Source organism: Sinohyriopsis cumingii, chromosome 11, assembly GCF_028554795.1.
Source record: "Sinohyriopsis cumingii isolate HCF-2022 chromosome 11, ASM2855479v2, whole genome shotgun sequence".
Classification (NCBI taxonomy): domain Eukaryota; kingdom Metazoa; phylum Mollusca; class Bivalvia; order Unionida; family Unionidae; genus Sinohyriopsis; species Sinohyriopsis cumingii.
Window position 1 is genome coordinate 93,418,331 of NC_142971.1, and position 27,651 is coordinate 93,445,981.

The following is a 27,651-nucleotide window of genomic DNA, read 5'->3' on the forward strand; positions in this document are numbered from 1 at the left end:
GAAATGCAGCAAGCTATATTTGCTGCATTTCTGTTTAAGGCCGTTGCAGCCACAAACAATTTCTGTATCATACGCTACGTTCGATTTCTTAGTACATTTATTATATATACTTTGTCCAAATAGTTATGTTATTCTGTAAATACATAGCATATGGTTGGTTAACTAATATCATTTATGTTCAATACAAAGTCACAAAAGCGCCCAGCATCAAACACAACGTTTGTCTTTGTTTTACTTATGTACCCATATACTTTGACTTTGTAATATTAGCACGGCTGACTTAGGGAATTCTGTCTTTTCACCCTCTATCTTCCTTTCGACTCTATCGATGTCGGAAAGTGTCGGCAGGTGTAGCACATCTAATTTTACAATCTCATCAAACAAGATAATAATACAGAACCCGGTTTTTTCATTAGCGTTCCTTCTGACAATAACTTGCACCCCTCTTCTACATGGATAAGAACACATCACATACAACGATTTACGCTTGCGTAAGGACATTTATGGGAGGTGTAATTGGGTCCACAATTTCCCGCCAGATTTGTCGTGTAACGCGCTGTCAATGGCCAATATATTTAAACTTTTCAATCACGTGTTCTGACCAGCCAATCGCAATGCTTTCGCACTGGCTGCGCGCAAAGGGATTCTCCCTCCTAGGGACTTTGGCGTCAGTTGAGACAATTTCTTTATTGGGTGCTGACGTGTTTTTCTTTTTCTGTATACATTTTTCCCACCTCCACCCCATCATACCTGCCTGTATATAATTGTTATATGCTATCTTGTTGTTAATGATACGCTTGTTTTGACATGTTTGTTTATTGTTGCTTTTTTCCCTTTTGTTTGTTGTTGTGGGTTTTTTTTGTTTCTGCATTTGTTCAGTTATAAAGCGGTTGCATCCACAGTGATCTCGTAAAAGGTTATACGGCTTCAACAATCTCGTTGTTTCATAATGCCGTTTGTCTCAGTGTTTCATTTGTTAGCACCTCTTCTTGATATATTTTGTTCAAACAGTTATATTATTGTAAATACATAGTTTAGGTTGAGAATGCTCAATATATGACAATCATGTTTATTGCGGTTGCAGCCTCAAATAATTTTCGTAGTGTACTTTATGTCTCAGTCTTCAATTTCTTAGCACGTTTAATCTATTTTACTTTGTTCAAATAGTTATGGTATGCTGTAAATACATAGCAAATGTTTGTTTCACTAATATCATTTATGTTCAATACAAAGTCACGAAAGTGGTCAGCCTCAAAACACAACGTTTGTCTTTGTTGTAAGTATGTACCGATATACTTTGACTTTGTAATGTTTACACGACTGACCTAGGGAATTCTGTCCTTTCTCTTTCTATCTTCCGTTCGACTTTGGAAAACATAGGCTGATGTCTGCACATTTAAGTTTAGGATCTCATCAAACAAGTTAGTAATAAAGAACCATGTGTTTTTATTCACATTCTTTCTGACAATAACTCGCATCCCTCTTTTACTGGTGTAAAAACACATCACATAACTATTAATGTATTTGATGTGCCGCAATATCTACTCTCGGAATATAGATAGATAGATAGATAGATAGATAGATAGATAGATAGATAGAGAGAGAGAGAGAGAGAGAGATATATAGATAGATAGATAGATAGGACTATATGGTCATCAACTAAGTAACAGAACGATGTAAAACAAACAAATTTTGTAAAAGCTAACATACAGTTTAATTATCAATGTTATAAAATGAACATTTAAGAGGAACTTACAGTACTTTGAACAAAATACAAAATAATCCGGAAAAAGTATTTATACAGTGCAAGAGATTGAAATATTCCGTATAAATTTTAGTTCCAAGAATATACTGGTCCGCCAACAGTCCTGGCATGTTAAAACGATGTTACTTAGAACACCTTTGAATAATTAGCAGCAGTTCCAAAGTAATATTCTAGTCCCATGAGCAAGTTTTAGTTCCAACGAATAGTCCTAACACATATCTACGCTCGAATTAATCTAAACAAACTATCAATTCATCTGCAGACTGATTTAAATATATGGAATAATAATTAAAAATAGGAATGCATACAAAACAGAAATAAATCTGATTGCTCATTTATTCCATAATATGCAACTGGCATCAATCTGTATTGACAAAGTCTATCTAGAGTTGCAAAGGTTGAAATTTCTTATGCTCTATCCATAAGTGGAGTCTGCTAGATTCAATCTGGGAACAAGTGTTCATATTCTTATGATGCCTTAACTCATTCTTTTTCTGTAGCAGGAGTAGTGAAAGTTTCTAAGCCAGATTCTTTGGAGCCCTCCATACTAAAGATATCTATAAAGATATCTTCTAGCTTTTAAGAAATGTAGCTGATGTTAATATATTAAATTATGTTATGCTCTCCGGTTTCACGTCATGTGTATCATAATTCGATATATCATGCCGAAGTTGCTTTTGATAATATTCGTCTCATTGCATGTATCAGATGGATCGATGTGGCGTGGTAATATTATAATATCGTGCTTTAAAAGAATCGTAACTACCGGTTGTCTTCATGTAACATTAGCATTGATTTCATATATATATGTGTGTGTGTGTGTGTGTGTGTGTGTGTGTGTGTGTGTGTGCAAAGTGTCGAATTTCGAATATTGTTGAACCTTGAAATTGAATGCATTGAACATTACAATTTGTTTTCGCATTTAAGCCAGAAAAGTCTTTGTGAAGAGTCACTTCGACCTTTCTTCTTTTCTCCCCCATGTCAGTAAAAGGCTAGCATTTATGACTCAGTGAGATTGAACAAGGAACTGCAACGCTGTCCTGAAAAAATAAACATTTGAACCACCAACCATTACCGCTTGATAGGAACCAATGTCAAATTATAATTTTTCAAAGAGAAATTAATATGCACCGTATACTGTCTAAAATCTGACGAAAGAAATGATTATCTTGGATAATTTATGAACTGCTTCTTACGACTGGCCAGAGTAAATTCAGGCGTACACTTTGGAAGTAATGTCAATTTTAAGTGACGACCTGGATAGATATTCTTTAGTCTAAAATCCTGAGAGAGAGAAAGAGTGGTTCCGATGAAGCCTAAAAAGAATAATGCTTTCCTCGTTAAATAAGAAAAGGGTACCAGGTGGCTGTATTGTGAAAATGACAGGGTTTAGTGCGAGGATGCACAATTTCTGAAAGATAACAACATTAAAGTACGCAATTTTAATTTTCACGCAATTTTCTAGTTTTGATTATTTGTTTTGTGCAAATGTGTTTGATATGGTTAGGATCCATATTATGTATTGTTTATTCATTTTCATGGAAATCTGTTGATGCTAGAGATATTTTGCAATTTATCTCTTTAATGTTATAGTTACTAGTTCATTGATAAAACGGAATAGTGTATGCCATCCAAGTTTTAAGATGTGTAGGATTTCATAGGGTTATATGAAGTAATTTTCTTTGCCTTTTAGGACGATACTGGTTATCGTGAGTTAATAATAATAATAATGAGGACTTTGTATAGCGCCTAATCTTTAGAAGCTCTAAGCGCTTTACAACTTTAGACAACATCTATAATATAAGAAACATAAAAATATTATTACAAAAACAAACAACAAACAACATGAAATTAGAAAAACATAAAAAAGAAACATGCAGAGAATATTTCAGGTAGGAAACATTATTAGGTCTTTAAGTTTGCTCTTGCTGTCGAAATAAGTGAGTTTTGAGAGCCCTCTTGAATGTGATCACTGTGTCTTTGCGTCTAAGTTCAGTGGGCAATTCATTCCATGTTGCTGGGCCCTGGTATGTAAAAGAACGCTGTCCATATGACTTTGTTTTCATACTTGGAATAATGAGCATACGATTGTCAGAAGAGGAGTGTAAGTATATTGCTGGTGTGTACACATGGGTGAGGTCGGATAGGTATGTTGGACTATAGTCCGACAGTGAAATGTAGCACAGAGAACAAATGTTGTGTTTGATTCTGGATCGAATGGATAGCCAGTGTAGGGTACAGAGCAGCGGGGAAGTGTGCTCTGATCGTGGTACTCTAAGTATGATCCGAGCAGCTGTGTTTTGAACTTTTTGAAGTTTCTGGAGTAGATATTGAGATGAACCAGACAGAATTGAGTTACAATAGTCCAGTCTTGAAAGTACTAATGAACACACAAGTGTTTTAGTGGCATCAACTGAACGATATTTGCGAACTGAGCTGATGCGTCTCAGCTCAAGATATGCAGCCTTGCATACGTTCATGACATGTTGTTGCAATGTCAGAGTACTGTCCAAAGTAACACCTAGGTTTCATACTGATTGTGTGAATTTAATGTTGGCGTTGCTGATATTTATTGTTAATAGGTAAAGGATGTGAATAAGAAAGTCTTTGTGTTGTGATCAGAATGGCCTCAGTTTTATCATCATTCATCTGCAGTTTGTTACAAGTCATTCACGATTTCACATCAGAAATGCACCTCTCTACACCTTGGATGGTAGCATCAACTTCAGTTGGGTGTTTAGTTTTGTATATTTGCGTGTCATCAGCGTACAATTGATGAGACACTGCATGATGATATATGACACTTGAGAGCGACTGAGTGTACAGAATGAAGAGAACAGGTCCAAGAACAGACCCCTGTGGAACACTACAACATAGATCAACTGGGTTGGAGTGTATTCCATTTGCAGATACAATTTGTGTCCTGTTGACCAAGTAGGACTTGAACCACAGTAAGGCGTATTTAAGTAAAATGATTGCCAAATACATGCTGGAGACGGTGAAGTAATATATAATGGTCTATTGTGTCAAATGCTGCAGACAAATCAAGGAGGGTGAGGACTGTAATCTTTCCAGTATCCAATGCAGAGAGAATGTCATTAACTACTTTTAAAAGAGTAGTTTCAGTAATGTGGCAAGGGCGATATGCAAATTGTAAATTGCTAAAAAGACTGTTAACGATAATTGCATATTTATATCTGATTTGGTAATGTTTAAATAATCTTGCAAGTTAGATATACCTCTAACGTGTTCATTTATGGCCGGTCGCTGTGAAGCGAGGGTGATATTCTATCGGATTAGTTCAGACTTTGTGCAGTGCGGATAGATATTTATGCTTCTGAGTAACGTAAGTGAGGGATTTTATGTACGTGTAGAAAGTGGTACATATAAAGATTTAGGGGTAATTATGTCCTTTAAGGGGCTCTTGCTGCATTATTTCTCCCAATAGTCTTGCTCAGTTCTCTGTTGAAATTCTATCTTTCTACTCCCATTAGGACAATAATATCGAGGGTGGTCATCCTCTAGATAACGGCAGCCAAATCCAATTAACCACCCATCTTACTAAAAGGGAGTCGTTACAAAGTGGGGTCTATCGTCCGGCTTATTTTGAACGGTGTGAGTGATAGTGGCTGAGCAGGATATTGAAGAAAAAGTAGTATACCATAGCATCGATACATTTCCTTATTATTTAGGCAAGGAATTACGAGAGTTAACGGAGTCAATTTCTATGCATTCTGTAGTTAGCTTGATATTTATTTAATGTATATTATGACATTGAAAGAAATTAGGATTACGTACCTGAACTGCTTTGACAGCATGGTCGTTGTCTAAATTAAAATAATTCAGAAACAAATATTGCCTTTAGTTACTCTTGCAAGAAGATATAATTAAGGAAGTCGTGAGGGAGTAATTGAACATTGTCTGTACGAGCAAGCTGAATTTGGAGAGGAATTTAGAATTGTGTACTGCCAACGCTGTTAGGTTGCTTTAGAGTGATTTAAGTAAGCCCAAGGTTAAACTTTATTAGGTAAGTATCAGAAAGGAAGCTGTGTCCTGCAAGGTAGTAAGAGTTAGTGAATACTTAAGACAAGTAAATTGGTAGTTGATACAGTCAACTAGACTAAAATGGCAACTGATAGGCAGTTGGTCAAAGAGTTTAGGTCTATTGGTAAAGACGAATTAGATTACTAAGGGACCCAATTAGATGAATTTGTAGAGCGGAGTACCAGGGAATACAGGGAACAGCAGGCAGCAGAGAAAGAAAGTGTTAGACAAGCCGAGGAAAAAGAAAGAATCAGACAAGCCGAGCAAAAGGAAAGAATCAGGCAAGCCAAGGAAAAAGAAAGAATCAGACAAGCCGAGAGAAAAGAAAGAGAAAGAGAAATCGAGTTAGCCAGACCGAAGTGGAATCTAGGAGGGGCCAAGAACGGAATGAACATTCATGACCCACAAGCAAAATATCCGAGGATAGATGTATCGTCCAGATAACGATGCCGATGTTAACAACAGAGACGAAATCAAAGATAACATTTTTAACTCAGTTCAAAAAGTTAGCATGGATACTGGAGATTTTATAACTGCGGTTTTTTCATTTGTGCTTTAGAACATTTATAACAAGGCACTATAACCTATAGAAGCCCGGTGGGTTGACTGATTTCAAACTAAAGTGCCCTAGATCCAGCATTTTGCTAGCTCCTGAAATCTAAAGAATGTAATTTTCAAGGCAGTGAGATATGATTGAATACAAAGGTTAATTCACAGATCACGCGATAACAGCATGTAGTATTTACAAGCCATTCATTATAAATTTTTGTACATTTCATGCTGGTTAGTAAAATGTGCATGCATTTCTATTAGGTATTAATTGATGTGGTTCCTTCCATAAAAAGCTTCATTTAAATGGTACATGCACATGTCTAGCTTTTCATTTGCAAATCTATATGTCACTCCAATTAATTTGTAAATAAAGCTTATATAATTGTATTTCAAATGTGTCATATTTAGACTTTTTGTTGTAATAACAATGGCCAAATAACTATATCCAATAGCCCAGTGATGGGATTTCCATTAGAACTTCCTGATTGAGAATGTGTAGTTAGCAATTGACTGCACCCACTGTCAGCATTTCTGGAAAATTATACATTACAGGGTGGATCGATTGATCGGTGTCGTATAGGTAAGATAAAATTAATTTGAGTATTCAACACATGCATGATTTTCACGTTTTCTACACTGAGATGCAAAGACATTTTGATTTCATATCCAATGTCACGTAGCTACTTATACTTTGTGAAATATTGTATTTAATTACAGTGTACCATAATATAACATTTTCGTTAATTTTTTAAACAATTGGTTGACGTATAATCCAGGAACGGGTAAACAGCAACGCCTATAATAATTAATGCTAATTTATATCATATTAATCCTCTATAATCTGTATCAATATCAACATAACCATTGAAAGTTATTACATAACCATTTTATGTTGCATGGTCTATTTGTCGGCTTATACAGATGTACAATATATATTTCCGTAGCGCATTTTCAGATTGTGACTGTGTATGAGTTTCCACTAACGAACGAAGGTTATATTACAATGGTGACCGTAGTGAAAAGATAAGTTCCGTTGCCCCATCTTCCTAGCCCTCCCAACACATAAAAAGTCAAAACAGACAACGATACTACGACCCTCTTACTGCAAACATATTCTTAATTTACTTTAGCATAAACGAATAATGGTGGTATATAATTTAGAAATTTTTCTATTTCAAGCACACTCCGACATTATTCGCTTTCTTTGTAAAATATTCACTATATGTGAGTTGAATCATAAAATAGCTGTGCATTGTAAGTCTTACCTTTCCAATGTGCACATATCACGTTCCATGCCTATATAGTGTCAACGAAACAGCACACTGACAGTATTTGCTTTGTCACATCAAAGACTGCATTACGGCCTAAACATGCCGTGGTGCATGAAGTATGCATTATACGTACTCTGTGGAGGTAACAAGGTCTAAATATTTACCTTGTCAGATGTGGCAGTACGTTTAATGCCGATCAATGTGCTAACTGTGATGAGGCAAAAGTCTTATGTGTTGGTATTGCTGTTGTTGTTGTTGTGGGGTTTAACGCCATTTTTCAGCACACGATAGGCTATACGTGGCGGCCAGTATTAAAACCACTGAAAGAACCACTGACACACAAGAAGTTACTGGCAAGCTTTCTCACATACCCACATTGGCCGAATCCGAGACTCAAACCCAAGCATACAGAGGTGAGATAGCAGTGATCCGTAACGGAGAGCGCTTTAGACCAATCAGCCACTCGGGGCCGCAATAGGTATTGTAAGAGTGTACTTAATAGATCTGTCAGTGACACACTATATTTGCAACAGATACATAAAATAACCATTTAATAAATGATAATTTAATCATAAACCAGCAAAGAAGCATATTTTTTTTACTGATTTATAACAAACTGTCATTTAACCATGGACAAAATGTGATGGAAGCATTGACTTGACGTTCCAACGCTATGACCGTTAACCAAATGACACATAATAAAATGACTAAAGATAATATTCGTGAATAGTCAAAGATATTGGGACACTGTTTGTTCGTCAAATTGAAAAGAATATACTTGTTGTATGAATATTGTTTTTACAGTACTGATCCAGTTTACTGTACTCATCCATACATTGTGATACCGCACTATGTAAATAATTGGCTTTCTAACGTTGTATTTGGTCTCCTCGTCACGAATAGAAGACGCTAGTTTTGGTTAGTGATTTGGTACTGGGTATTCCATCGAGATGTTTCGGCCATTGTCTGAATGAATTGAATCCACTTTCAAGATAGCCAGGCAAAGCGGCATGAAACGTGTTATTTTTATTTGTGCACCTTGATGAACTAGTGGTATCCAGAGTGCTTTGCGTGTGCATAGAGTAGATCCATACTTTGGTACACACACGGCATCACTTTGCCAAAAGAGCAGAAATGTTGTGAATAGGTTCTGACCATAGTAAAGCGGCAAGGTTGTGTTGCATAGCTGATGTCATAGCGTATGGCTTCAATTTGTAAACAAGGCACGGAATCGCACTTGTGTTCATTATTGAACTTGTATTCTATAGTAGATTCCTATGCATGTTGCTGTCGAATTCCTCATTATCGGTGAAAGTGTGATCACTTCAAAATTGAACTTGCAGTTCATGTTGAGTCCCTGGCTCGGTTGTTGTGTTGAACTAATATTCAGCATCTTTCTAGGTCAGTGTTTGTATTTTATTAAAGTGATTGTTTTTTAATTTTTCTCTTTCTATAACTTTTCTCTTTCTATACTAGAGCTAACCATGTCTGTACGGTAAAGTGTTGTGGTCTGGAAGTCATCCTCCTTTATGATGCACACAAGTTGGAGGACGTGTCAAGTGACGATTTGGTGGGTTTGTAAATCCAACAGTTTTGATCTTGTCCGGAAATATAGCTTCTTGCAAGAGATAAAAGTTAACCACTTGACTCAGACGGTAGTTTAGAGTCAATCATTTAGTTTGAACTTGTCGGTCTCTTCATTGGTATCCGTAACTTTTGGTGCCACAAATGGAAAAACCCACACTTGTCTATTATGGATACTCGTTGTTCAATGCGCGTTAATGGTCGCATTCGATGTCTGCTTGATTTCTTTGAGGGCGATGGATGCACATGCATGTGTTGGTGTCGCCGAAATGGATTATATCTCCTAAATATTTCAAGTCATCATAGTTTTAAACGAATGTTAGCTGCCACGTACTCAGTATTGATAAATTTCCCCAGTCGTTGTGGAGATGCAGCCGATGTCAATTCTCCGTAATTCAACCCGATCCAATTTTCACAGTGGATTAAGCAGTGACTTGATCTGCAAAGTATTCTGTCTTAGGTAATATCGGACATTAAGCCAACTTTTCAAAAAGCATGACGTTGGTAAACGTTCGAATTACTTTTTCCAGCGTGTCATATTTAGCCTTTTGTTGTATCAACAATGGCCGAATATCTATATCCAATAATATTTGAGTGTCATTAGAACTTCCTGATTCAGAACTGGAGGTAAGCCATTGGGTGTCTTTACGTAGAATATATTACGTAAATTAGAGGCACCCACTGTCATCATTGCTTGGAGATTATAAATTACAGGATAGATCTGACTCGACAGATGCTTGGTCAGGTAGGTAGGTTCAAGTTAATGTGATTATTTAGCACATGCATAAGTTTGACATTGTTAGTCTTGGGATAGATTTCCACACAGAGGTGCAAAGACTTATCGATTTTATATTCAATGTCACTTAGTTGCTGGTACTCCTTGAATCGTTTTATTTAAATACGCCGTACCATTATATAAAAGGTTCATTAAGTTTGTTAACAATTGTTCAGAACAGGAAACGAAGCTTATTATAGTTATTACTGATTTATATAATATTAATTCTCTCTGATCTATATCGATATCAACGTAAACTATTGAACTTATGACACACCCGTTTAATATTGCATGGTCTATCAGGCGGGCGATACAGACGTTCAATCCATATTTCCATATCACACATTCAGATTAGAATTATATATGAGTTTTCACTAATACAATTAGTTCATATTTCAATGTTGACCATTGTGAGAAAATAAGTTACGTGTCCTCACTCCCTAGCCCTCCCAACACATAAATATGCATACATAGACACAACGATACCACGACGTTATTTTTATAAGCCTATTATTAATTTACTTTAACATAAAAGACTAATGGACGCAAATAGTTATATCAGTATTCTATCTTAAGCAAATTCCGGTTGATTTTATTCGTTTTCTTTGAAAAATCTTTACCATATGTCACTTAAGTCGTAAAATATCTATGCACTGAGGTCTCCAATGTGCACATATGACGAACCATGCCTGTATAGTAAGCAATGAAACAGCACATTGTCTTTCTTTTCTGTCATTCAGAAGACTCCACAATAATTATGGATCATATTTACCCTGTGGAAGTAGCAAAGTCTACATATTTACATTGTCAGATGTGGCAAAGTTTAATCATAGCGTCAAATACCGATCATTGAGCATCACACATATGACAATGGACGTCACATAGTATAGTGGCAGTAGACTTAATAGGTCTGTTATTGACGCCGTACTTTTGCAACATACTCTTACAATTAACGTCTATTAAACGATATTTCAGCGATAAAGCAGCTGAGGGTAAAAGGTTACCTTTTACTAATTTATCAACCAATGCCATTTAATCGCAAACTCAATATGTCTGAAGCAACACAGACGATGTAAAGAAATCAACATGCAATTACTTTGCTTTCAACAATATAGCGGTTTTTAAATGGCACTGAACATAGTGACTGAACATAAAATTCATCAATGGGAAAAGGAATACGGACAGTTTATTTTCATCAAACTGAAAATAACAACATATATTTGTTTTATGATCAATCTTTGCAGTATTATTGAAATTATGTCCGTGCACATCTCGTTATATCATTGGAACATATTTGGATCATTCCACAAAATGCCGGCTTAGTGTATAGTTGGTGGAATTATGACGCAATTTGCCGTTTTGCGGATTTTAGCAGGTATTGAAAGCATGTATTTCTTTAGAACGGATTATTCTCATTTGTCCGTCTATGAATGCGAGAATGTTTAATCTAAACGTAAGTCTGTATTGATCTAATGCTGATGGCAAGTCATGGAAAGAAACGATTACGTTATATCGAGTTCCGGTCATGCCAACTCGAGTAGGCAATCAGAACATAATTATTATCACATCGTCTCTGTACGTCATGTAATTGAACTCGCCATAACTTATAGTCCGACTTTTATATATGTGTAATGGAAACGTCTGTTACGCATATTCGGATTACGTGACCAATAGTGCTGTAACGTTGCCAATATTACCTTTTTCAAAGTTTGTTTAATTTGTAGATTTTTATAAATTTGTTTTATGGACTTTTTGGAGTTTTCATTATTTTGTTGTATCTCTTTATAATTACACATTAAAGCAAACCATATCAGTTTCATGCTATTTAAATAAGTATAAATATTATTCTGGTTTCTTAGCATTGTGATTAATGGAGCATCATTTGTCTCCGGTATTGAAATTTAGTCGGTATTGGATTATTTCTCTTGTTTACCACTTTTCTTCCTTTTGCTAATTATATATTCCCGTACTACTACTACTGATATTAGTTCTAGGGGCATCCCTGGTGCAGCCCTAGGGATATGATTGCCCTTGTTGTTTAACATGCGGGGGACACACTAAAGATAAGGGAAATTTGACATATGTTGCATCTATGCCTATGCCCTAGACTGCCCAAGAAATTTAGGGTCGGATGGACCAGTCTTGGACATAAGGGAAAATATGATGCTAATTTTTTAAAATCTAAAATCACATATAGCATGTATGCTATCCAGCAACCACTTTTTGAGTACTCTTACAACATTCACCTGTTTTGTTGATTACTACCCAAACACAGTCCACAATCCAGGACTCCATGTTTGATTACTATCCAAAAAAACATCCTTCAATCCAGTAGAGCTGGGTACCAAGATAAACGGTTCTAACACAGTATAACGTGATATTTCCGAATGGACCACGGTATATGACAATTATATCAGTGACCAACAATTGATTGTTCTGGTCAGAGACCTGACATTTTCTTGTCTATTTTCCGTCTGTCAACAGCTGGGGAAAATACTTTACTCTGATTTATTGCAAAATATTATATCAATGATATTATTTGGAACAAATATTCATTATCTTGAGATACAAGAAATGAAAATATTTTAGTTCAAAGGAAAATTACATCCACGCACTCCCGACCCACTCCACCCCACCCGACCCCGACAATTAAGTAGGCCACTACGTTATAGTAGACAAATTTAGTATGTGTATGCTAAATGCTGTATAAGATGTAATTTAAAAGATGTAACTATAGTGAGATGAGTGAATTATACACTTTTCCATCTACAATATTTGTATAATAAGTAGGGAAACTTTGAAGGGGATGTCAACACCCAGGGAAAACATTTATCAGAGACAGTTTGTAAACATAGAATACACTTGCTCATCAAACAATTTTTTTTTATTGGACTTGAGAAATCACGCAAAGTTCAAACATTAACTTGTTCAACTTGCAGACTTTTGTAAATTTTGTGCACACAATCGACAATGAATGTCGGACTGATCCATCGAACTTGGATTTGAGGCACATATTCGCCATCCAACCATTGACTCAATACCCCCAATGCTCTCATAGCGCCCTACTTTAATGCATGCATATCATACTATTTAATTTGGATGTCAGGAAGAGGTAAGAGAGGAGAAATCGGAATGGAGTCTCCAAGCGTCATCGGAATCCTTCGGAAATGTACTGAATGTACTAAGGATTAAATTTTGCGGAGTTGTCTAAATTGAGCTATTCCTTACAACTATTTGTGTGTAAGCCACATGATGTAATTATAAGTTAACAACTGTTTCTATCTTGTGCTGTTTTATAGATTTATGAGCATAGCGTACACGGGTTTTCAAAATGACATTAAAATAAGAACAGGTCACTGTGATTGTTTATTTTTTGTTTTCTTAATTAGGTATTATTCGAGTAACCTTTTAGAACAATGGGCAAATGGATCACATCTGCATAGTAAATAAATTTGCATCAAACGTTGTGTTAAACCCAAATTGAAAACCCTTACGCAATTTTGGCAATTATTTCTAGCTCTTAGAAGGACTGAGGTATAACCTCTTCTGCTCCGAGCAGGTACGGCTTGAGGTATTCGTGAGGTTCAAACGTACGCATAGTCCATCGCTTAGCGCTGTCATGATCGATAAAGTCCGATACTACAATGTAGTTTACTGGAGGACTACATTTTACTGGTTGGGAAGACAATTTGCAGAATTTCTCTGCTCCTTTAGCTTGGGTGTGCAATTATCAACGATTAGCTAGTTTTGCGCATTTAAATGTTGACTGAACACATTAATGTGGAGAAAAAAAATTCTTCAGTACGAAGGGGTGATCAGATGCAAAGTCTTACCTCCATTCCACTTTTATCATTCTGCCTTACCATAGCATTGCCATGGAACCGTTAATGTTTCTTTAATGACGTACGTATGCTGAAACGTGTCATCAAGACCACAGTTGTTTCACAAAGAGGAAGAACGCGCTTTGACAGGAACGTGGCTAAGTGTCGAATTCTTCCATGCTTTGGATGCCAGCCTTTAAAAGAATCTAACACTTGGCACCGTCGTACCAAAGAACAATGCCATCAGGACGACTACTCGAATCCAGGAACTTTTTCAGGCTTTGTGAGCGAATTTCGTCAGTTCAAACAAGAAAGCAAGTGAATATACATTTTCGTGTCAGACTCCAATACCAAATAGCAAATTCAAATAATGGTGCAGATCCTAAGAAAGCATCACTTTGAAACACCTGGAGTACAACTAAGGAAGACGATGGTTTGCCACAGTCATGTTAATTGTTTGTTGTGATAATTGCGCAACGTTCGATTTTACCCAAAATGGAATAAATGAGAGATCCAAGTCGCAACTTCAATTGTTAGAAGCCAAAGTATAGTTCACGAAGCAGGTGGAGACCGTCGACGGTCAGTTATGAAGAACGACAGAGTTTTGCACCTCCCGACGGGTTTGGAAATGTCTTAATTACAGCATAAGTGACAGCCGATTTCCTATGAAAACTATCTATCAAGTTGTCTACCAAAAACATGTGCTACTTCCAGACATCAGCACTTTAACGTAAGGACATGCTGAGCTTTAAAATAAAGATATAGATAGTTCCAAGGCAGACAAAGTGAGAAATTATTTAACACAGCAATCGAGCAAGGAGTACACTCTGAAATCCGTGTACAATTGTACAATATGGAGGCCAGCCCACTTCCACTGACAATGACAAATTCGAACGAGCAATCAAGTGAGGGATCCACAACAGGGTTAACTGAACTCGAGTATGATGCTATGTTTTGAGATCAGAGTCATGGCTTAGTATGTTACATCAGCACTGCAGCACGACCATACCACTCTCATACAATCGATTGTGATGCCGTTCGTGTGCCTTACCGCTCTATGCACGACCTCTCTGCTTTACTGGTAAAGGTGATGCCGCGCGTATACTTGTCCATCTATTTTGTTATATTAAATAATGATATGTTTTGTATGATATATTTCCTCATTCATAGGGGATATGTAGTTACTTTATTAGCCAAATGTCAAGAGGTCAAGAGAATGTCATCTCTCCCTGTATGTAGCTTTGCAGTGATGTTGGCCTTATTTTGGCAAAACTTTTCCACACTTGTGTCCACTGCACTTCTGGATTTTTAAATTTCAGTGTTATGCATATTTGATTTAATTTATTTTTGATTTAATTTAATTGTTTGTTAGTATTTTTAAAAAAATTCCATTCCATGTAATTGCAATGTAATTTTATTTACTGGATTTGACATTGTCCAGAAATTTAATTCAGTAGAAAACAACTAATAAGAGAAACTTTCTATTAATGCTGACCTAGTTCCTGACCATGATTCAGAACCAGTAAGAACTGTGGTAAACAACTTTTTTATGTTTTTAAATTCTTTCTCAGAGTAAGATTCATAAAGTGAAATCGAGGCTATATTTGGAGTACGTGACAAATAACATGTATCAATTAGGTATTTTGCAGAGGATTGACCCACATTCGGGCATCTGTTTTGCGTTGTAGCTATATTTATTATTGATGTTTTGAGAAAGAATAGTCATTAGAGCCTTAACAGTTGAGAAGTTAAAGTGTTTTATACTGTGACCAAATTGGGATCTAATTATTTTAATTTTCTTTAATTTTTTGGGATTCCAAGAGATTATTTCTTCCTGGAAGTATTTGTGCTCTAAATTAATTCTTGGACAAAGACAATTATCGAAATTTATACAGACTTCAATTTATTTTCTGTGATTCAACAAAGAACTGTTGACACATCATTACGACGCTGACCACAGCATATGGATTTCCATTATGGATTTCATCGGGATTCGAACATTAGGACATTTTATTACTAGGACTTATTTTTTAATTCTTGGATAATTTTTGGATTTGATTTGTAAAACAGTAACTTCTTTTTCTCATTATTAACTTGTTTTTCTTGGGAAATAAATTAGTTGTTAAATTTTATAAAGCTTGTTGTCTTCACCCTTTTCTCGTTACGTCTTTGCAAGAGCCTAAACGCGTAAAACCAATTTAAATGTATTTATTTTAGTACTTTCTTTATTTAAAATCACGTAAATCTTGCCGTTGTCTTTTTCTATTTAGATATGAATGTCTTTTACGTTTGTGTTTACGTAAGTATAGAGTGTGGGTATAAAACACCTACCCAAGTTGTTGGAAAGTTAGTGTGTGAGCTTAGATTGTAATCCAAAGGAGGATCCTCTATTTGGGGGCAGGGGCGGCTGTATTTGGATATTAATCAAACTCTTATGCTGAAATGTAGTGTGTGTTTGTATAGAAATCAAAAAGTGACTGTTTAATTGCAAATCGGGGGAGTTTGGATAGTACTCAAAAGTCGGGTGCTAGATAGTATATATGGTCCGTTGGATTGTAATCAGAAATTAGGTACTAGATCATAGATGTGTGTGTGTGTGTGTGTGTGTGTGTGTGTGTGTGGTAATCAAAAGTGATTGTTGCATAGTATACGTGATGTGTTTGGATAGTAATTAAATAACAATGGTGGCGTATTGTAAGGTGGATTACTTGGATAGTAATCAGAAAGTGGGTACTGGGTATATTTGGGTGTGCAAGATTCTAGATAAAATATTTAAACATCCCAGTTTGAGCCCATAAAACCGTTTGAGGCTATCATAAATTCAAAGACTCCATAGTTTTACATATCGGAGGCAAATACCCTCAAATGTGTATGTGTTGTATTGAAAGTAAATGTATATTTATGATGTTAGGTACAAATGTCAATATGGGCATTCCTGTTTGAAGCTGTTAAGCCGTTTGCATGAATTCTTTAATTCCATAGACTTCCATCTAGATGGCTCGGTAAACTAAACCAAAATGTAAACCTAGAGCAATATTAAATTCCATTTGTTTCTAGTTAAATGTAGCGAAGATTTTTATTTGGGAGGCCGTAACTATGTGATCAGGCCGATCTACATATTTTCTGTATCAATTGGACAGACAACTACTTTATACCAACTTCTAAAGGTACAGTCAAGTGCAAAGTAACTAATGTAACACTAAAACGCATGGCATACACACTACATGCCTTTGACATAAAAATGTTGGTTTATGTTTTATTCTAACAATTCAATAAATACATTCCTACATAAACAAATAACATTTATTTTTTTTTGATAATACATCATTCTTTCTTGACTGAATTTGACCTACCAAGGAAAATATATGAGACTACAACATTTCCACTGCGGTTGGTAACAAATGAAATTAAAACTATAATTAAATGGACACAGTGATTAAGAAGAGGGGGAACACATGCTCCATTACAATTGACACATAGTCCTCCAATATAAGATAGATCCCACACAGCCCCATCGTAACTGTCAGGGTCGATATTTCGACTATTGGACCACCATTATTATAACAATTTGCCGATTGCCTTATTTGCATTTCTAATTGGCCTTGATGTTTCGATTTGGATTTGGATATTTTGTAACGGAGCTTTAAGTCTTATCGCTATGATGTCTGCATTTTGGCAGTTTATAATGATGTCTATCACTGGGGCATCATGTCACACCCAGTCACGTTATTCTGACACCAGGCCGACCAGTCCTAACAATCACCTCTTAATGCTGAGCGCCAAGAGAGGCAGCTGCTAGTACCAATTTTTGTAAGTCTTTTGTACGATTCGACCGAGGTTCTAATCCTCGACTTCCCGCGTCCGAGGCGAATGCTCTAACCACTTAGGCCACCGGAGTGGCCACTGTAGGTAGCCTTTCATGTTAATGAGCGCGAAAATATATTTAAAGTAAGAAAACTTGGTTACTCACAAGTTTGAACAGTAATGAATCGACTAAGTCACATTGAACTCGTCCATCAAAGCATCAAATCTATAAGGCATTTGTATGTCTAACAAAACAACACATCATTTGCTTTGAATATTGATCTCCTACCCAGAACACATGCACCAATTTATATATCGGAATGTTCAATGCCTTAGATCGTCTACCATTGGTGGAATTACTTGTTCGATGATGACCTAGCTTTTATGTTGTTGATGGAGAATCCCTTGTTCCATAAAGAGCTACGTAACAGAAGCCGTCAACAAGAATTCGTACGCTTAAATAAGGCTCTAAAATTAATAGGAAAAATCTTTTAACAAGCCGGAATACAAAATAAAAGAATTAATGTAAGATTTTAATTTTGTTTATATAGAGTTTATCAAGGTATAAACTGTAAATTGCCGATTCATCGAACTTTCATAACCCCCTTCAGTCGTAATTTGCTATGTGATTCGGCAACTGTTTTCTCTACCTGAAAAACTCTTAAGTAACCCCAACTGAGTTATACCAATACCCGCTTAAGGTTGAGCGGTAGCGACAACGTCAACCGAAGGGTACTGTTTACAATGTATTTTGTGAGTATAGTATTGTACCTGGGCATTGACAATATTAGTTCAAGGTATTGAGCTTCATATACCTGAACTTGCGAGAACTTTCAACGCCACTTGAACAAGGGCAAGATATTTTGTAATAATCAATAACCTTCTTATTATATGCTTAGAAATAAACTTGTTGTGCATATTTTGTGCTAAAGGAATAATAAAACTGAAACGAAAAATATTTAAACGCTTTATTGAACATTTTACATGTCGTGTATTATGTGAATGAAACCTAAACACTGGGCAGTAACACACCCCACGTTACTGCTGCAGAAGCGTGCGCTACAAGGGGTGATAACTGTTCAAAAGCGACAGAAACTAACTTAATAAGTTTCGGATATCGTACAGTCAAATAAACAAAACGAAACATTAATATAAGGAAAACTGATGCAATACATAAATGAAAATTTAGGATACAAATATAAAAAGATGAGCCAGAAAAATAAGTTTAAGGTTATTGCTGAGATTGTCTCAATGTTGCAGCTATGGTGGAGAGTAAACTTTTGAAAGGGCAGTGTGCGTAATTTCCCTTCCAAGGATGATGAAAATCCGTTTTAGATAATACCTCAAAAAGGATATATATATATATATATATATATATATATATATATATATATATATATATATATATATATATATATATATATATATATATATATATATATTTATTTTTTTATTTATTTATTTATTTATTTTGCAGTCGCCTGTGATTTTTTAATTTGCTAGCACATAATAAAACAACACTATTCAAAGCGAGGCTATAAATTGCATAGTTTACGTGAAAGAGAACGTATAGACTGAGATTTTGTATCAAAGGCCAGTCTCCCCCCTTTCTGTCTCTCTCTCTCTCTCTCTCTCTCTCTCTCTCCGACAAACACACAACAGCAGCAGCAGCAGCAGCAAATGACCACTAGTTGTCCATTTTCAACATTTTAATAAAACATAATTAGATGTTTTCTTCGAAGTTTAAACTTTTGGAAGTATCCAGACGTTATTTAGATCATTCGAATGATATGCATTTATTAGGATGGGATCTGTATTTACTTATAATCCGCCACTAATGGCTAGAAGAAATTATTATAGACATTGTCAGCCTCAGGTGGCCATCCGATTTATGAAGCCATTTTTATTTAGCCGTATCCAGAAGTAGTTCACTGAATGCGGACATATGTTTTCTATATAAGGCAGCGGTGAATACCATTTAACTGCTGCCAAAGCCGCTAAATTTTGACTGGTAGCAGTAACCTTACACTAATGGGGCTATTTATAAAGAATAGGATCAGGAGAAATACACTGTTATTTTCGTGGTTTTGTTGTTTTGTTGACTATACTAACCAACTGGGCATTAAATATGTACATATATTTTAACGCATTAAAGAGTGATTAACATTTTTTAAATAAAAAATCAGTTTATAAGAATTAATGCTTACGTAAAACACTGGAAATATTCGGTGAATACCCATAATAAATTATGTCAGATATACAACCAGTTATCACGTCACTGAATAGCAATCATTGCCCTAGAGCTTTACAATATTTGCACAGCGTAACAAACAATGCGTTCTGACCAGGAAGTATCACTCGAATGAAAAGGTTGTGTATCATTCCTTTAAAAACTTGATACTTAGTGCACCTGTCCACATAATATAATCGTCTCTACTACAAGGTAATTCTCTCTCTCTCTCTCTCTCTCTCTCTCTCTCTCTCTCTCTCTCTCTCTTCCATAGACACACACACACACACACACACACACACACACTTGCACACACATTCAGGTCATCATTTTAATAGCATAAAGGCATGTAACTAAACCAGCTAACGTTTGCAGCATAAAAAACAACAAATGTTAAACATTTTAGAAACAATTATCTACGACTGCGACAGAAAAAGTATACCTGAGCTGAATTGATCCATTCAAATCTACACCTGCATGGGAACTAAATAACACAGCTCTCTGCATTGAATGAATTTTGAAACTGCAATAAATATGTATTCTGCGTACAGATTTTTTTTTAGATTTGGAAAAATAAATTCATACTATTGGTGCACTGGTGCTTGTGAATTTTATAGCTTGGCAATGCAACTGATAAATTTTATTTTAAATTTAATTGTATGAATACATCTCGATCACTTACCAATGATTATATTGTAGCATTTGGCTGCTTACACGTGCATTTTCAAAAGGGCGTTGAACATTTTCGCGCTCATTGACTTAAAACCTAAGCGGAAAATGTGGTGCTCGGGCATAGATGCTAATTTGCGCTGACCGATTTGGATTCTCCGGTAATTTTCAATTAATTTGAGCTTACTGAATTTGGTCATTTGTATCTACGTTTGAATAAACATTCACATTCTTTATCTTTCTCTCTTTCTCTCTCTCTCTCTCAATGAGGTACGAGTCTTGTTTCCTTGCCTTTGCATTGGTGGTGGAAGTGGTGCTTGTGTGTGTGTGTGTGTGTGTACTTGTGCAATATTCATTTGTATACTGTTCAAATAAACTAGTAAGAATTCTCCTCATATTGTATATGTTTTAGATATTTTGCTTGCCCTTATCACAAAATGATTTATTTCAGTTCATATACTTTTATTTACATAGCATATTAGTGTACTTTCTGAGCAAAAGAAAAAACACATTGCCCGTATTAAGTTTATTGCCATAAAAAAAACACATTGCCCGTATTAAGCTTAATCCATAAGCTGCCATATTCTCTCTCTCTTTATATATATATATATATATATATATATATATATATATATATATATATATATATATATATATATATATATATATATATATATATATATATATATGAGCCTCTGAGGCATGTTTTTACAGAGTACCTTATCCTTTGCGGAATCGGTAGTTTTCGTTTAGCACCGCTCCGGTGGCCTCGTAGTTAGAGAGTCCGTCACGGAAGCGGGAGGTGGTGGGTTCGATCCCCGGCCGAGTCATACCAAAGACTTACAAAAATGGTACAAACAGATGCCTCGCATGGCGCTCATCATTAAGAGGTTAGTGTTAGGACTGGTCGGCCTGGTGTCAGGATAATGTGACTGGGTGGGACTTCATGCTACATGTCTGCGGCATGATGCCCCAGTGCTGGACATCACTATAAACTGCCACACTGCAGACACCGTAGCGATATGACTGAACAATTGTTAAAGCTACATTAAAAATCCTAAACACACACACACACACACACACACACACAGAGTTTTCCTTTAATTCCGGCATGTGGATCATGTGGCACGTCATAGGTATCCGAACACCATTTACTATAACTATAGCGATCTTTGATTGTTATAGCTAAGACAGCAGTCCATTGTGTAGAGCATAATTATATCAATTGTGCCAATATAGGACTACTGGACAAGATATATTGTTTGTTGTTGTTGTTGTTTGCATGAACCTGATACACTATGGACATTGAAAAAGTTATGGATTGTTATATGTAAACTATATTTTGGAAGGACTGTTTCTTTGTTCTGGTACTTCTATTAGTACCCTTGCCCTCTTTCTATCCAAATGTCAGTCGACTTTACAGTATTGTAACCCTACCTACACCAGGATGTGGTGAACTTTACTGGGATAAACCACCATCTATACAGCCTGCAAACATATACCTATACTTCTAGTTTGAAATATGTAACTTTTCCATGTATAGTTTACACTGCATGTAATTTTGCATCAGACCCTAATTATGTAAATTTATTTTCCTGCATGAGACTAGTTAAATTAAGAATTCTAAGTTTGTATTTTTATACTGACCAAGAAATGATTTAAAAAACTAGTAACATAATCTTTCAAATTAGTAATTACTATGATACACTGACTTTTTAAAAAAATTTATATTAAGTCGTTGTCAATAATGCATAACAAACAATTAAAAATATATAGCACACTAATCATTGCAATATACATATAAAGATATAATGTCTTTAATCACTTCCGCATTAAAATATAAGACAATATTGTTTATCTTAAATTTAATTGATATAATATGTGTTCTGTACTTACAACTGGAAAGGAAAGAGTTTGTGACTTCTATTTAAATGATCTCTTTTTTTAAATATAAAAATCGAATAATTTATATATTAATTTCTGACACTCCATACCAAATGAGCAGGATAACATATCTTTAAATTTAAATAGAATATTGAGTACTGTTTATAATTTGTAAGAATTATAGGTCATACAGAAATGCTGATCACAGTGTCATAAATAGTTCTATTAGATAATGCAAATAAATATTTGTTTGCAGATTGAATAATTACTAAATACATCATATAAGGTGTAATTTTCAGTCGAATGTTTCTATAACATTACAAAGGGATAAAGAGTGTATCGAAAACGAACATATGCTGTTTAAGGTTTAATTGGAAACCTCTCATTGTACGGAACTTTGTTAAAATTTATTCGATACTTTTATGACAACATGAGAAAACAACAATCGAGAAGTTGTTTTACCTAAATTGTCAGATGTATTCAGTAAAAACACTTTTCAAACGGAATCGTTTCATAATATTTTAAAACAGAAAATACTCAATGCTATGTCAGTGTTACAGTCACATAATATTTGTTCATAGTCAAGCAAAGAATATTGGATTCAACCCTGTCTAGTCCATAAACATGTATAATTTATCAATTAAATACATGAGCGGATTCCGAAGAGACCCGCGTAGCGAATTCATCAAATATTGTAAGCACGTAAATCTACATTGATAGACTTTTTGTTCAACATGTCTTTCTTTTCAAAATAACTATACTCGAGTCCACGGTACGTGTTCACATTATAAATACAACTGAACTTTAAATTTGATCAAATAAGTTGAAAGGTAATCCTATGTTTTTGAAAGGGTTTTATACTGATAAGGCAAATGATTGGCGAGCGTTCACGTGCAAAATGTGCTCAATAGGAATTCGTTCATGAAAAATAGTTCAAACAGAGAAATTACATTTTTTTTAGGTCAGAACAAAAAAGAAAAGACTTTGAAGATAGGGTAAATTTAGTCGCCTTATATTCCAGAGTTGCAATTTTAAGTTAAAAATGGACAAATTACTGTCTGTAACTATTTAAAATAGTTATACACGTGAGTGTAATTTATCACCCTGAAAGTGTTAACATCAAGAGCACAATAAACGTGGCGACTGGTAACATTCGAGACATCCGACTTAAACTTCTTAACACAGTTGTCAGACATACTTTATAGAAACCATAATTCAAAGTTTAAAAATAATACCAATCTACTAATAAGGATGAAGTCAATTGTAAATCAGGAACTGCGAAGGAGGTGTTTATTAATTCGTTTCTGAATAAATAATAACATAAATACAATTTGTTATTGATGTGTAAAACTGGTTGAATTAAAAATATGCGCCCTATATAAATATAATGGTTTCGAAACTGAAAACCGCAAGACTCTGACCTCAAAGTCTCCTAGTTTCTTTCTATTTAGCCAGACTAATATCAGTTTATGCTTTTTCAGTTTTTACTTTCAAGACGAATATTTCAGAATAATATTTGGAGATTTTATCATAATGATTATGTAACAATTTTTCATGTTAACACTTTTGAGTAGAAACAAATATGACCCATCAATGGCGTCCCAAATAGAGAGCTATATTTCCATATTACGAGGGTTCTTTCGCCAGGATCATGATACAGACAAACCCACTTATCTCGACCTCGGTTATCTCGAGACCCCATGCATGTCGAGCATTTTGGTCCGGTCCTAAAAAAATTCAACACTAACTAAAGAAAATACTTTTATAAAAGTACAGTTCTATATGTACTTGTACTTAAATTGGCCTAAATTTTGGTGAGCGTGAGAAAACTATATATTTGCTGAGGCTACCAAAATGGGCGAGGCTATTCACAGAGAAATAAAAACAACTTTAAACCACTGACATTGTTACAGTACCTTAAGTGTTGTAAAAATACGCGACTTGTTACTTAATCTCATTAAACGACCTGCAAATCTTTTTTTCTGCAACCTGTCATGACTGAATTATTATTATGTTTCTTGTGCATTAGAAATGCCATTTGTTTTTAGAAACAGAACTTGTTCTGCAGTACATTTGTCAACTAAACCTTGAAGTCTCTGGACCCAGTTATATCAACAATTTTTTTTACACCTCCGACGTAATCGACATAACCGGGTTTATCTCAATTATTAAAGTACAGTATCGAAACAAAGAAATTAGATGATAGGCAATTTAATACAATTATAAACCCAAGAAAAATGTGTTTTCCGTACTACAATGGCTTTATTGAACGATTGTGGTGTGACCGAATTAGACTTATTCGGACGTCAGAGAAAATGACCAACTATGCAAAGTTGTCACCTGATTAGCACGAAAGCGTATATATCTACTAAAACAGGACCTTTGTCAAGAAGATGGTTCCAGTGATCTTGATTAAATGTCATTGGCAATATTTTGTAACATCGCAATTTAAAATAAATAAAGTTGTTTGTCTAGAAAATATCATAAAGCTATTTGACAGAGTTTAGTAGCCACAATCAATGATGATTTAATAAATTGTGTAATGTTTACATGACAATTCTACAGACAAACCCACTTATCTCGATCTCGGTTATCTCGAGACCCCGTGCATGTCGAGCATTTTGAAAATATCATAAAGCTATTTGGACAGAACTTAGTAGCCACAATCAATGTGGATTTAATAATTTGTGTAATGTTTACATGACAATTGTAGATTGACTGTCTCTTTCCTGCCATGCCAGAAGAAAACCTTCAGATGCATAAGACAGATCGATTTAAGCCTGTCTGGAATGCCGAATAACACAAGGGTTTTGCAGAACAAAATAGTACGCTGTGTACAATAATATTTCCTAAATAACATGTCAAATAAGGCATTTTCATGTTAGTATTGTTAATGTCATTTTTTTATCTTCAGATGTTTGATGAATTCATAATTTAGTGTTCATGGACACTGCCATGTATGTATTTCGCCACAAAACTCATTCATGCATTAGACTTGCCCGCATAAGTGTAATTCAGTTTGGTTGCCTCTTTTGCCACACTTTGATATTTTCATGAAACAAACAAGGTGAATTATTTTTGCCACTAATAGTATGAATATTTCGTAAATTCCATATTGGAAGACGTGTAAGCAACGTCAATACAGCTTTAGCATACAATAATTGAATGATTTCTTCATTTTTGTTTAGAAAATTACAGAAACTACAGTCAACAACAAAGTCTAGGTTATTTTGTTTATTTGACTCATCGAAAACATTGTATTTTGAGCACTAGGTTTTCATTATGACGATTCATTCTTCCTAACTAGCCGAATGAGTGTCTGTCAAAAACTTCGAAATTTTAGAAGTATCAGTACAGTTACTGTGGATTCTCTTTTAGCGCGTGACATCGGTAAGAGACTAGCTTTATCTAAATTACTAACTCAAGTATCAAACTGAGCAGAGCGATTCCAGAATCGACCCTACGCGATTTGATTGTACCCAGGCGACGTTTTAATTCGTCACGGTGATAGTGATGTAACCTTGCACATTTAGCCTAAATGTCTTGGTGTTCCAACAGCAATGCCCTGATAAATATACGCGAAAAGTTGTTTTTCAAAAACAATCATCATTTAGATACTGTTGTCTTACATTTCAGGTGAGAGCTACTTTAATTTTGAATATTTGGCCTCTCGAGCCATATATTTCTTTCTTGCCCCACTAGCAATCTAACCATGGGGATTTTTTTAATATATGGAATGTAACTGTGTTTATTTTTATTTCAAATGTTCTTTCAAAGATTCCTGTATCTATGACTTTGTACATTTTAGCATAAACTCACAGGTATTTCTCTCGATTCAAAACTGCATATCTATGGGGAAAAAAGCAGCAGAGAAGTTCAGTTGAAACCGAGGTTATTTGTTAAGATGTATGATCATTTCGGCTGTACTGACCACAATCTTTATTATATTGATCACGATCATTTCTTGTTTGAAGAGCAATCGATATATGAAATATCAAGATATGTGACGCTAAACTCATAAACGTGCGGAAAACTGATAATTAACAGACGGGCGAATAGATTGTTCAGTTCACATACATGACAACCAGAACTCTTCTGTCAAGGATGGTTTCCACCTTGACAGTTTTCTCGGTGGCATTTAAAATCGCTAAGCAGAGTAAATGGTCATAGCAGCTGCTCTGTATGATGGTCAAGATCAGACTGATTAATTTGAGATCAGGGAAAGAGCTGTATTAAGGAAAACTTACACGTTTTATGTATAGACAAAAGAGCAACTGCAGCCTGTAATATATAAATGAGATTAAATTGCCTATGAGGACTTTTGCTATTTACGATTAGGGAAAATCCTGCAGCGGCATTATCAGCATTTGCTAAACAAACTGCTCTACGTTATGAAGTTTTCAATATTATCTCTATCGTGTAGTTTTTAATGGTCTCCTGAAGGCACACATACATTGACTGCTTTTCTTTTTTATAGAAGCCTAATTGCATGCATCGGTATTTGCCTTCAGACTATCGTATTATGTGTCAGACATATTTATAAAAGTAGTGGAAATATGGAGCGTCCGTACTCTTAGATCTCACAACTTTATTACAGAGCATGATAATATTGTCAGATCATTTCGTACGTTTAGTAGATTCTTTACTTGTCTCTTTATTTGGTTGAAGGCATCCATTTCCAGTGGGGTTTTTTTCGTTTGGAAGGCCGAGTCTAACCTTTTTTCCGGTAGTTGAGTTGGGTATGTTATGGGACAATAGTTGTAAGACCGCTGTAGAGAGTTTTCCTGCTATTTTCGTTGAGTGGATTTAAGTTATGTTTCCATGTGTATCAGTTAGTAGTTGTTTGGGTTTTGGACGCGTGAAAACTTTAGACTGTTTCACTCCTTGACCATGTAATGTTTGTCTGGTTACATACAGTATTTTTGTGGAAGTATTTTCCACTTTTTGTGTTTAGTGCGTTTGAGACTTCCACACAATTTCTAGTCTCTGGAAAGCGCATGCCATTTACCATTTCACGGATAGGATCTCCTCGAATTTACACTTACACTGTATGAGAAATTTTCTCACTAGTAATTCACACCAAAAGCGTATCCTTACATGAATGTCCATTATGACTCTCTTGCCCCCATCTGGGCAAGGTTAGGTTCTTCTTGCATCCTTCTTTGTCTTAGCCAAGTTTCCGGCATCTTTAATACCACAAGGAATTAGGAAGAAAATAGTTGATTGACATAGTCGAAAATCCGGATTTCATC

The 27,651-nt window shown here is 35.3% G+C and overlaps 1 protein-coding gene across 5 annotated transcripts in view; it reads left to right on the plus strand.

The window, feature by feature from the left end:
* The first annotated feature begins 1,696 nt into the window (after nt 1-1,696).
* LOC149789018 (uncharacterized) overlaps nt 1,697-27,651 on the plus strand; it is a 72,731-nt gene continuing 46,776 nt past the window's right edge. For 4 of the 5 annotated variants that reach the window (XM_089975175.1, XM_089975178.1, XM_089975179.1 and 1 more), the window contains exon 1: nt 1,697-9,961. The gene's annotated coding sequence lies outside the window, so the exon portion shown is untranslated. Of the gene's footprint in view, nt 9,966-27,651 lie in introns of all 5 variants that reach the window. The other variant, XM_089975176.1, reaches the window with a different exon arrangement.